Consider the following 12,672-nt stretch of genomic DNA (forward strand, 5'->3'; position numbering starts at 1 on the left):
TGGTTAATTATCCTCAGTGTGAGGAAATTTCTCCTTAGTTCTAGGTTGCTTTTCTCCTTGATGAGTTTCGATCCATTGCTTCTTCTTATGCCTTCAGGTGCTTTGAAAAAATAGTTTGACTCCCTCTTCTGTGGCAATATTTGTGGCAGTCACTCAAATATTGGAACATTGCTATCATGTCACCCCTAGCCTGTTTTTTCACTAGACTAAAGGTAAAGATAAAAGTTCTCCTCACACATACGTGCTAGTTGTTCCTGACTCTAGGGGGCAGTGCTCATCTCTGTTTCAAAGCCGAAGAGCCAGCGCTGTCTGAAGATTTCTCTGTGGTCATGTGGCCGGCATGACTAGATGTCGAAGGTGTACAGAACGCTGTTACCTTCTCACCAAAGTGGCCCCTATTTTTCTACTTGCATTTTTTACATGCTTTCAAACTGATAGGCAGGCTGGCAGAAGCTGGGACAAGTAATGGGAGCGCACTCCATTATGTGATGCTAGGGATTCAAACTGCTGAACTGCTGACCTTTCTGATTGACAAGTGCAGCATCTGAGCCACTGAGCCACCACGTCTCACTAGATTAGACAAATCCAATTCCTGTAACCATTTGTCATGTTTTAGCTTCCAGCCTCCTAATCATCTTTGTTGTTCTTTTCTGCATTTTTCCCAGTCTCTACATCTTTTTGCATAATATGGAGACCAAAACCTGATGCAGTATTCTAATTGTGATCTTACTAAGGCTTTATAGCAGCGTGAGGTTTTTGCATCAGTAATGTAAAATTCTAATACTTGCATAACTAAGAATTAAACATATACAAGCATATAGATGGTTTTACCGGCAGAGAATCAGAACTGCATCTGCTTTTGTTTCCATGAAGGTGAAAAGTCAAGTTGTGGAATGTCAAATATTACAATCAAACAAAAAATATCTGCAAGATTAAGATAGTGTGAAATTATTGCTCTTTGAAACCCACAGGCTTGTCTTCACAATTTGGATCTCACAGCCATGTTCATATAAATTTGCCAGCTTTAACTACTAATTAAAAAGCAAGGGTACTTCTGTCTCATTCTGCAGGTGTGATATCATGATTACAGCCAAGAATTTTAAAGTAGCGTATGAAAGTGGATACTGCCAGGAATGGCTCAGTGAATTTTGAGATAAGAATTCAATTAAATATTCTTTTGTACTCTGCTGTTTTCTTTCTTTCATTTATTTTGGTTTTTGTTTCTTTGGAAGCATTTCTCAAATCTTCCCTTCAAAGACTTCTCGGCTTTTTATGTATGAATATTTTATACGCGGCTGTTTAACAATTGAAGAAAAAGGCTGCCCTCTCACCTTCCAACTTTTATTCTTCTTACAGATGGAATCCCCCAGCAACCACTAAAAAAACAATGGAATAAACAGTGTCTTAAAATGTTAAGTAAAAGTTAATGCAAAACATTAAAGCGTGAACATTCTTGATTGAATCTAATTGTGCCAGCATATTCTAATTTTAGAGTAAATTATAAACAGTCAGAGATCTTTCTTCAACTTCAGGACTTCCCAACTGGATAGATCAGGGGTGAAATCAACTTACCGTCACTACTGTTTCGCAAATTTGAGTGTGCCACCTCCAGGCATGCTCAGGACCTACCGCACATGTGCAGAGCATCAAAAACAGGATAGGATTATATCCTGGCAGGTGGACGGAGCCTGCTACTGAGTGTACCTGCAAAGGTAAGTAGAACAGCTGGGGGGGGGAGGAAATCTGCTGTGCCACATGATTAGCATATTTTTGGAGTATAAGACGCACCTTTTTCCCTCAAAAAAGAGGTTGAAAATCTGAGTGCGTCTTATACACTGAACACTTTTTTTGCCTCCTGAAACCCTGCCCCTTCACCAAAATGGCCATGCAGAGCCTGTGGAAGGCTTTCACAGAGCTTCTGGGGACTGGGGAGGGCAGAAATGAGAGGGAAATGGGCTGTTATTTTTGCTCAATTTTGCCCCCCCACAGCCCCCAGGAGTACTCTATAAGCCTCCTAAAAGCTATGCATGAATTTTTTTTTGACAAAAACGAGCCCCTTTTCATGAAAAATGGGCTGTTTTGGGAGGGTTGCAGAGTGCAAAAACCTTTTTTTTAAATTTGCCACTTCAAAACCTTGGTGCGTCTTATACTCCAGTGCACCTTATACTCCAAAAAATACAGTAGATTGGTTAGAAAGCTGGAAATCTGACGATTCTAGCTAATATAAATTACACATCAAAGCTGATAATCAGAAATAATGGTTCACCGAAACCGGTAGCATTTTTTTTTTACTATCGGTTCGGGCCAACTGGTCTGAATCAGGATCATTTCACCTCTGGGATAGATTCTCTTTCTAGAATTTTCAGCAATAGTTGGATGGTTGAGCTAATTGAAGTATATCTACCTGGATAGTACTCAGACTGAGTTAATAATTTGTGCATATTGTACAGATCTCAGAAATAAGGCAGATACACCATTTTACATATATATTAAAACAACAACCTGGCAGCCTTTCTTCTACCTAACCAGATATGACTCAGATGTGGACAACAGGAAATATGATAAAAAGCCAACCCAGCCCTTGGAATCAAAGGTCTGAAAGAGAGTCTAACTTTCTGTACAATGCAGAAACCTTCATGCTATGTTGGAACAATAGCCGTCCAATCTTTATTTGAAAACCCTCAGGAAGAGAACATCCATGTTTCAAGAAGGGAAACTGTTTCACTGCTTCATGGTTCTCCCAGCCGTAAAATTATTTCTTATTTCAACTTTAGATGTTGCAAAACCTTGACTCTTTGGTTCCATGTCCTTTTCTTACAAATACTACTGCCAACTCAAGAAACAGCGATACATACCTGTGTACCTGTTTTTTTTCCCTACCTAAGTACAGATAGTCCTTGGCTTACAACAATTCATTTAGTGACCATTCAAAGTTACAATGGCACTGAAGAAAAATAGTTATGACTGTTTTTCGCACTTGCGACCTTTGTAGCATCTCCATGATCATGTGATCAAAATTCAGATGCTTGGCAACTGACTCATGATCATTGCGATGTCCCAAGATCATGTGATCCCCTTTTGTGATCTTCTGACAAGCAAAGTCAACAGGGAAGCCAGATTCACTTAGCAACTATGTTACTATTTTAACAACTGCAGTGATTTGCTTAACAAATGTGGTAAGAAAAGTCGTAAAATGGAGCAAAACTCATTTAACAAATTTCTCAGCAACATAAATTCTGGCCTTAATTGTGGTCATTCGTCCAGGACTATTTGTACTACTGAATTGCATTTTCAACATGGAAGAGTGCGATATGCAGCACACAACCGATGAATCATCATTGATCACAGTTTTCTTGATAATGGAAAAGCAAGTGTATGGGTCTATGGAGATTCACAGTCATCCAGGTTATGGTTTTCCCAAGGATGCTTTTTAAAAAAGGCAACTGGACTTCCTTTATTTTTCTTGAAGGCATTTCACTTTTCATCCAAGAAGTATCCTTAATTCTAATAGGAGAATTGGACTCATTGCTTGCTGATGATTTCTTGGATGATAAGTGAAATGTCTTCAAGTAAAAACCCAAGAAAGTTGGATTCCTTTTTGAAAAAGCACCTTTGGGACACGTATATGTGTGTGAGTATGCCTGTCTATCTGTGTTTAGATGCCTTTTTCTTTCCCATATCAAATTATTCCTCTCCTCCACCCAAGGCGTGTTATGGAATTTCTCCATCTTCTAGTTTCCTTGAAAACAAAGATCGAATCATATTAAGCCATATGAAAAGACTGTCACACACCTGGAAGCCACATTTCCAGCAGATGCCTCAGTAAGCACAGCAGTCTGATATATGCCATTGTAAATGGAGTCCTTCCTCCTTTTATTCATTCCTTAAAAATCTATATCCTACAGACCAAAATTTGGGCTTGGTATGATTGGCTATAGTGGTGTATAAAAAACTATGTTGGAATACTAAAACAGCCAGAAGGCTAAAAACACTCCTAAAGATCGTCTGGATGATCACAGCATTTGGCTTTTTCTAAGCAAGTATAATGATATATTACATCTTAATGGCTTGGCTTTAATCATATAGCAGGAAATCATTTGTGAATTGCTGAATGTACCAAGCAATAGAATCTTTGGAAGAGAAGAAGAGGGAGGTAAATTTACATAAAACTTGAGCTGTATAAGAAGACATAGCTAGTCAAATGTATGAGTCCACAGAGTCTAATCAGCCTTCCCAAAAAGAATTTTAAAAAGTACAAGAAAATCTAAGCTTTGTTGCTTCAGTATCTACTCCCTCTGATTTCACAGAGACTAACTGGGATTTGTGGGGAAAAATGTATTGTATTTTTCGGAGTATAAGATGAACCTTGTTCCCTCAAAAAAGAGGCTAAAAATCTGGGTGCTTTTTATAGACTGAATACAGCATTTTTGCCTCCCAAAACCCCATCCCCCTTCACCAAAATGGCCATGCATAGCTTTTAGGAGGCTTTCAGAGTGCTCCTGGGGGCTGGGGGAGGGCAGAAATGAGCAAAAAACAGTCCATTTGTTGCTCAATTTTGCCCCTCCCAGACCCCAGGAGCACTCTATAAGTTTACTAAAGGCTATCAATGCCCTTTTTGGGGGGCAAAAAACCAGGCCCATTTTTGGCTCCACACCCCCCCCCCCAGGAGCACTCTACAAGCCTCCTAAAGGCTATTCATGCCCTTTTTTGAAGAAAAAAAAAACAGGCCCGTTTTCACGAAAAACAGGCCATTTTTTGGAGGTTTGCACAGTGCAAAAACTTTTTTTTTTATTTGCATCTTCAAAACCTTGGTATATGCAAGGTTTTGACTTACAACTGTACTTGATTATAAAGCTAACAATTCAGTGTTAGGCTTTCATGGCAAGGTTTCAAGCATAGCAATGTCTAAGGCTCAAAACACCAAAAAGCACTAAGAACATAGAGCAAGGGAGGAAGGGAGGGAGGGAGGGAGGAAGGGAGGAAGGAAGGAAGGAATTCACATACTGAATGTTAAATTTCAGTATATGTATTCATGGATGTATGATAGAGGACAGGAAGGCCTAGAGGAACATTGTCTATGGGGTCGCGATGGGTTGGACATGACTTCACAACTAACAACAACATGGTGAGACAGTCACATTTGTCAGGTATGTTTGCCAGGGAGAGAGAAAGAACAAAGAGTTTATAAACAGATGTGACATACAGTTTTGAGGCAAAAAGTTCCCTGAAGCTATTCCAGCAAAGCATCTCCCTTCTGAAGTTCTTTAAAAGGCAAGATTTGTGTACTTTCCATGCACGTACAACTAAAACTAAGCCGCCTTGATTCACTAGAGTTATCATTTTCAAAGCTTTAGCTTCTACTCCTGCAGGGGCCACCCTTTTGCTTGGTATCTTCTGGTTATCCATAGTTTGCTGTCACCATTTCTGAAGGATTCAGATTTCAAATCATAATCACATACGTTATGCTGAAGACTAGTATAGCCTCTAACTTGTCTTTGACTGTTAATCCTGAGCACTGATTTATGGAATTTGAGCAATCAAGTTCATTGATTTGTGTTCACCTAGGTTCCAAGATCTGAGAGTAGAAATAACATACAGTCATCTTCATCTACCAAATCCTACCTTTGGAACTATATTGCAATTCGATCTCCAGTAAGCATGTCAACCTTAAAAGTCCATGGGGCATGGTCAGCAATTATTACACAAGTAGTGATGCTAAGGTACATTACACCTGCCACTATATATACATATCTATATATATGTGTGTGTGTATAAATGCATACATACATACACACGCACATATATACACACACATACATACATGCATACACACTATGTATGTATGTATGTATGTATGTGTGTGTGTGTGTGTGTATGTATGTATGTATGTATGTATGTATTTAGTGTCACAACCCCTGGTATGGCCAATTATGGGAGGAAGCTAACTGCTTCCATCATCTGTCTATCGGCTCGTCACAAGAGTCCATCACGACAGAAACCCAATATTTTTACTGTTGCCTTTGTTATATTTGTGTTCTATTTGTGCTGATAAAGTCTCCCTTTATTTATTTATGAGCACAAATAGAACATATATATATAAGATGCCTGCCTAAGATGCAATACATCACAGGTTCGAATCCCAGTAAGGGTATGGCTAGCTGATGAGAGCTAAATAGCTTGAAATAGATCTATACTAGTCTCCCTTTATTTATTTATCAGCACAAATATAACACAAATATAACAAAGGCAACAGTAAAAATATTGGGTTTCTGTCGTGATGGACTCTTGCGACGAGCCGATTGACAGATAATGGAAGCAGTTAGCTTCCTCCCATAATTGGGGCATACCAGGGGTTGTGACACTAAATATATACCTTCCTCCCTGGCTTCTGCTGATAAGGAGGAGGGCCTGTGGCTTAATGGCTAAGACATCTGCCTAAGATGCAATACAACACAGGTTCGAATCCCAGTAAGGGTATGGCTAGCTGATGAGAGCTAAATAGCTTGAAATAGATCTATACTAGTCTCCCTTTATTTATTTATCAGCACAAATATAACACACACACACACACACACACACACACACACACACACACACACACATGGAATATCAACAGCAGCAAGCCACTACTCCTCATAATGGTTACTTTTTCTTTATTTTCACCCATATGCTACAGGTAGAAATAAATAATAATCCTTACAACCCTAAAGAACCAGCCCAACTGTCATTAATTCTGAATAATCAGAATGACAAGAATGATTTCAGAGGTGGGATTAAAAAGAGCTATGGTCATTAGGTTCCCATTGAGATAAGACATTATTAGTCAATGTTCAAAGCAAGATTAATTTCTCTCTTCTTGGTAGTAGATTTTATTTTTAAAACACCTTTTTAATTCCTCAAAAGTCTAGACTGATTTCCAGAATCCTTCACAGAATCTGATATTAAGCTTTGCACTGAATTCTTTTCCACAATTGGATCATCTGATGAACATCTGCCTATGTTTCAGACTACTAGAGTAGGTTTAAAAGGACCCTACTTCCATCTGGAAGTGATCTTTCAACAACTTTAGTTGTTTACACTCATTATGTTAGAGTTACTTCTTCCTTTTCTTCTGCAGCACTGTGTTTCCTGGCATAGGCTATGAAAGTTCAGGCAGAAAGAATAAACTATAACTCTATACTTCCAGACATTGTTATGATGTATTTTTTGGCAAAAACCAGCGCACAGTATACTACATTATGTGGTAGAATTAATCTGACCTTAGCTTTGTGACATTAATATTATTTCTTGAAATACATGTATGCAAAATATTAAATTTTCCAATATTTCAACTAAAAAATATTTGTTTACAGCTAAAACGTAAAGATTTCCCCTCTCCAGTCATTTCCAACTCTAAGGGGTGGCACTCATTTCCATTTCTTATTTGAGGGAGCTGGGGTTGTCCAAAGATACTTCCATGGTCCTACGCCCAACCTGGCTATATGCTGAGGCACACAGAATACTGTTATCTTCCCACTGAAGTGTACCTATTTATCTACTTGCATTTGCATGCTCTGGAATGCTAGGTGGGCAGGAGCTGGGGCAAGTAACAAGAGCTCATCACATTGTGCAGGACTTGGTCTTGAACCAGGGCTGTAAGCTGAGTGTCTTAAACTGCTGAGTCCTTGCAAGTGCTCATGCATGCACACAGACACACCATATTTATATCTTGTTGTTGTTAGTTGCAAAGTCATGTCCGACTCATCACAATCCCATGGACAATGTTCCTCCAGGCCTTCCTGTCCTCTACCATCCTCTGGAGTCCATTTAATCTCACACCAACTGCTTCAGTGACTCCATCCAGCCACCTCATTCTCTGTCATCCCGTTCTTCTTTTGCCCTCAATCTTTCCCAGCATGAGGCTCTTCTCCAGTGAGTCCTTCTTCCTTCTCATTAGGTGACCAAAGTATTTGAATTTCCTCTTCAGGATCTATTTATATCTATGGAACTGTAAAAGAACTCAAATCATCCCCTTTGGTCAAAGCTTCAGATACCCGCAGGCGTGTACTGTTTTAACACCATCAGTATTCTACATCTGTTTTAAAGTCAGACAAGCTGAGAGCTGTCATTTCATTCAATGCAGACAAATTCCATCTTTCAATAATGTAGTTTATGCAAAAGCATATGCTTTCTTTTATCCCGAATCCCCAGACTCAGTTTGAACATATTGAATATAACTATTTGCTCTATATTATTACCATTATCTTTATCATGTCCCAAATTTTATTTGCTCTCTTCCACCCTAAGCAAATGTGTGTGTGTGTGTGTGTGTGTGTGTGTGTGTGTGTGTACACACACACACACACACACACATTTCAAGCTATTTAGCTCTCATCAGCTAGCCATACCCTAACTGAGAATCGAACCACATATTAGGCAGTTATATTAGCCACTAAGCCACAGGCTCTCTTCCTTTACCAGCTAAGCCAGGGAAACAGGTATGTCACAACCCCTGGTATGCCCAAATATGGGAAGGAGCATACTGCGTCCCTTTTCTGTCTATCGACTCACTCTGGGAGCCATCCAGGCAGAAAGCCATGTTTTTTAATGTTGCCTTTGTTACATTTGTGTTGCAATTGTTCTGATACATAAATAAAGGGAGACTAATATAGATCTATTTCAAGCTATTTTGCTCTCATCGGCTCACCATACTCTTACTGGGAATCGAACCTGGGCTGTATTACATATTAGCCACTAAGCTAATACATACATACATGCATGCATACATACATACATACATACACACACACACACACACACACACACACACACACACACCAAATGTTCACTCTCTCTTCAGCTAGGAAGTTGCTTTCTCAATTGATCATAAACTATTTGGTTTTTTTCCAGCTCTTCAGTATCGTTCTGGAGACCAACCAAGACTTCACACTTGCAAAATGGCCCATATCAACAGTTAGTGCAAATTCATCATTTTATGAATGGTTTTCTTTCTAATTCCTTTACTAATGAACTCCCTAAAGTTTGGCTTTTTCACACTGCTTCATCCCAGGCCAATCTTTTAATTAAATTCTTTGGCAGAGACAGAAATTCCTTTTCTTGGTTAATCACCACCCACTAAGTTTTACAACTTATATCTAAAACTGGGATTCTGGCTTTTAATGATGATATCACTGCTCTATACTTATTTAATTCCAAATTCATATGGCATAAATCTTTGTCAGAATAAATTTTCCCAAGGGGTGGGGTTCACGAGCAGTCATTCCATAATAAGTCCTTTAAAAGCCGTGATGACTCAGAGGTTAGGGTGCAGTACTGCAGGCTACTTCTGCAGCCTGCTGGCTGCCTGCAATTTGGCAGTTCGAATCTCACAAGGTTCAAGGTTGACTCAGCCTTCCATCCTTCTGAGGTCAGTAAAATGAGAACCCAGATTGCTGGGGAGAGGGGCAAAATGCTGACTCTGCAAACCACTTAGAGAAATATTACCTTTATATACAAAGTATGTAAGTCGAAGTGCTGTAGCTATTGCTTTAATAATCATCAAATCACAAGGAATACTATAGAACAGTGGTTCTCAACCTTTTCTTCACCATGGACCCTCTTTGAATACCTTTTGTGGCTATTGATCACCAAGGCCTAACTCAAAATTGAAATCATAACGTTTATTCAAGCCTTCTCAGATCCCCTGCGATGACATTGCAGCCCTTTAGGGGTCCATGGGCTGCAGGTTAAGAACCACTGTTAGAGAATATTACACTTAGTCCTTTAGGAATAAAAATCTAAATGAATGTTTGTTCACTCAACTGAGATACTTGTTAATGCTATTAGAATATTCTAAAAACTTAATGAGATGGGATCTATTTTGAGAGCCAGTTCTAAATTTGGTTCTAGATCCTAGGCTTCTGTGACTATAATGATAAACTTGGGTAACTGAAATGTATTGAATTTTTTTATTATATTTATTGTATTTATTTATTGTATTTATTGTATTATTTATTTTATTTATTTTATTTATTTTATTTATTTTATTTATTTTATTATTTTATTTATTTATTTATTTTATTTATTTTATTTATTTTATTTATTTTATTTATTTTATTTTTATTTTATTTATTTTATTTATTTTATTTATTTTATTTATTTTATTTATTTTATTTATTTTATTTATTTTATTTATTTTATTATTATTTATTTTATTATTATTTATTTTATTTATTTTATTTATTTTATTTATTTTATTTATTTTATTTATTTTATTTATTTTATTTATTTTATTTATTTTATTTATTTTATTTATTTTATTTATTATTTTATTATTATTTATTTATTTGAATTTATATTGCCGCCTGTTCGCCCATGGCAACTCAAAGCATCTTACAGAATATAAAACCTCATTTAAAACAATAAAACTAATAAAAAGAATCACATAAATTAATATAGCATAATATAATAAAATCACCCCCTGCCCACCGCCCTGGTGACAGCAGATCACCCAAGCCTTTTAATGGGTTCCATTCCCCTGAAATGGATAAAATCTACAAAAGGCTTGGAAGCCGTAGGTAAACAGAATGTGAGAACCCAACACAGCCTCTCAAAATAAATACATGTATTTGAACTGCATGCTTTTGAAATTGATTTTAAATGTGTCAATTCCTCTTTTGTTTCCAGAGTTCTTGTCGCTCTCTGAGTTTGGTGGTTTTCTTGCAGACGTTTCATTACCAGAGTTGGTAATCTCATCAGTGACGCCTAACACTGATGTCCAGCTTTGATCATGTTACCTAATTTGGTAATGACACATCTGCAAGAAAACCACCAAGCTTAGAGGGTGCCAATCCTGAGCTACAAATATTCTCTTCTTCTGTCAATACTCTTTTATTTCCTGACCAAATAGGATGACATGTGCAAAAGAGGGGGAAGCTTCCTTTGGATCAGTGTTTAATTGCACATATCAACTTGTAATCCTTGGAATTCGGCTTTCGGTAAACTCTTCCCTCCTCTTTCCTTCCTCTTTGCCAAATGCATTGCATTCAACATTGATCAAGTGCTTGCAAATTACTCCCAATTTTGCCCACCCAATTTCCCTTCTACACAAGTTCTAATTTGTCCCTTCAGCACTAAACTTAAAACAGTTGCTTTATTTCACAGTCTTTCAACGTAATATTAAAATGGAGCCATTGACAGTCTTCTACTCCCTAGGCATTAAGTAGTGCTGCTACTGCTGATAAAAATAATCACAGATGTAAGCATTAGCTATATCAATGTCACATAATCCAAAGAAGGCAACCCTATTCTGCATCACTGGCTTAATCCATTTTAGCTAGAAATTTGGTGGAATATAAGTAGATAAGAATTTCCATTTCTCCAAGCGGTATGCTCCCTGGGTCATCTTTTTCCAGTTAGAAAGTTAAACATGACCTTTATGTTTGTGACAACAGCCAAAATATAGAATTTAATTTCATAGCCTTCCCATCTAGAATTCACTACTTTTACCACAGGCAAGACTTTTTGGAAATTGTGTGAAGAACAAATGGGAAAATAATGATGCTTCCACTGTCTGTCAAAATATGACTGTAAATTTACATCTCAATGCTGACATTTTTCCTGCTCTTAGAGCAAACATACTTGCATACCCATGTGCAACCAAATTGAACAAAAACAAAAATTTATGATCATGGTTTAATGCATGTTGCACCAGTAGTGGGATTCAAAATATTTTACTACTGGTTCTGTTGGTACCCTGTGGAACGACCTCCCCGTCGAGATCCGCACCCTCACCACCATCCAGACCTTCCGCGCAGCCCTCAAGACCTGGCTCTCCCATCAGGCCTGGGGATAGGTTCCCAATTTACCCGCCCGAGTGTTGACTGTTGAATGAAAGTTGTGTTTTATTATTTTTCTTTTGTTCACATTTTGTTTGTCTTTTGATATTGCACCCCCTTCCCTGTGATTGTAAGCCGCCCTGAGTCCCCTCAGGGAAAAGGGCGGCCTATAAATCTTAATAAAATGACTAAAAAAAAGTGTGGCTTGGTTGGTGGGCATGATAGAGAAAGGATACTGTAAAATCTCTCTTCCCTCCCCACTCCAGGGGAAGGTTACTGCAAAATTCCCATTTCCCCCTGATCAGCTGGGACTCGGGAGGCAGAGAATAGATGGGGGCAGTGCCAGCCAGAGGTGGTATTTACAGGTTCTCCAAACTACTCAAATTTCCGCTACTGGTTCTACAGAACTAGTCAGAACCTGCTGATTGCTGGTTGTACTGACTACAAGAAATAGTTGGCTTTTCACTAAATTGTTCTGCTATTTAATGAAGGCAAACCAATACTATTTCCCTTCCTTATCTCTTAAAGGAAAAAGAATCAAGTTTCTGGTATGCTCATGTGCGCCCGTGCACTCCTGCGCAGAAGCATCTGGATGAGTGGGTGGAGCCTCCTGCCACCACCACTACCGGTTCACCCAATCCAGGCTGAATTGGGAGCAACCCACCTCTGATCCACATGTTGTGCAACAAGACTCACAACTTACGCAACCACTCAGCTGGCCACAAAATTTATAGCTCCTTAGTTTTGCTGGATGAATCTGATCCAGACACTGAGAAATAATCTTGATAGTTTTATGGTCCAAAGATTAGGAGATATAACTTGGTATAATCAGTATACTGATGATGATACCTAATCC

Source organism: Thamnophis elegans, chromosome 11 (genome assembly GCF_009769535.1).
Source record: "Thamnophis elegans isolate rThaEle1 chromosome 11, rThaEle1.pri, whole genome shotgun sequence".
NCBI classification, from domain to species: domain Eukaryota; kingdom Metazoa; phylum Chordata; class Lepidosauria; order Squamata; family Colubridae; genus Thamnophis; species Thamnophis elegans.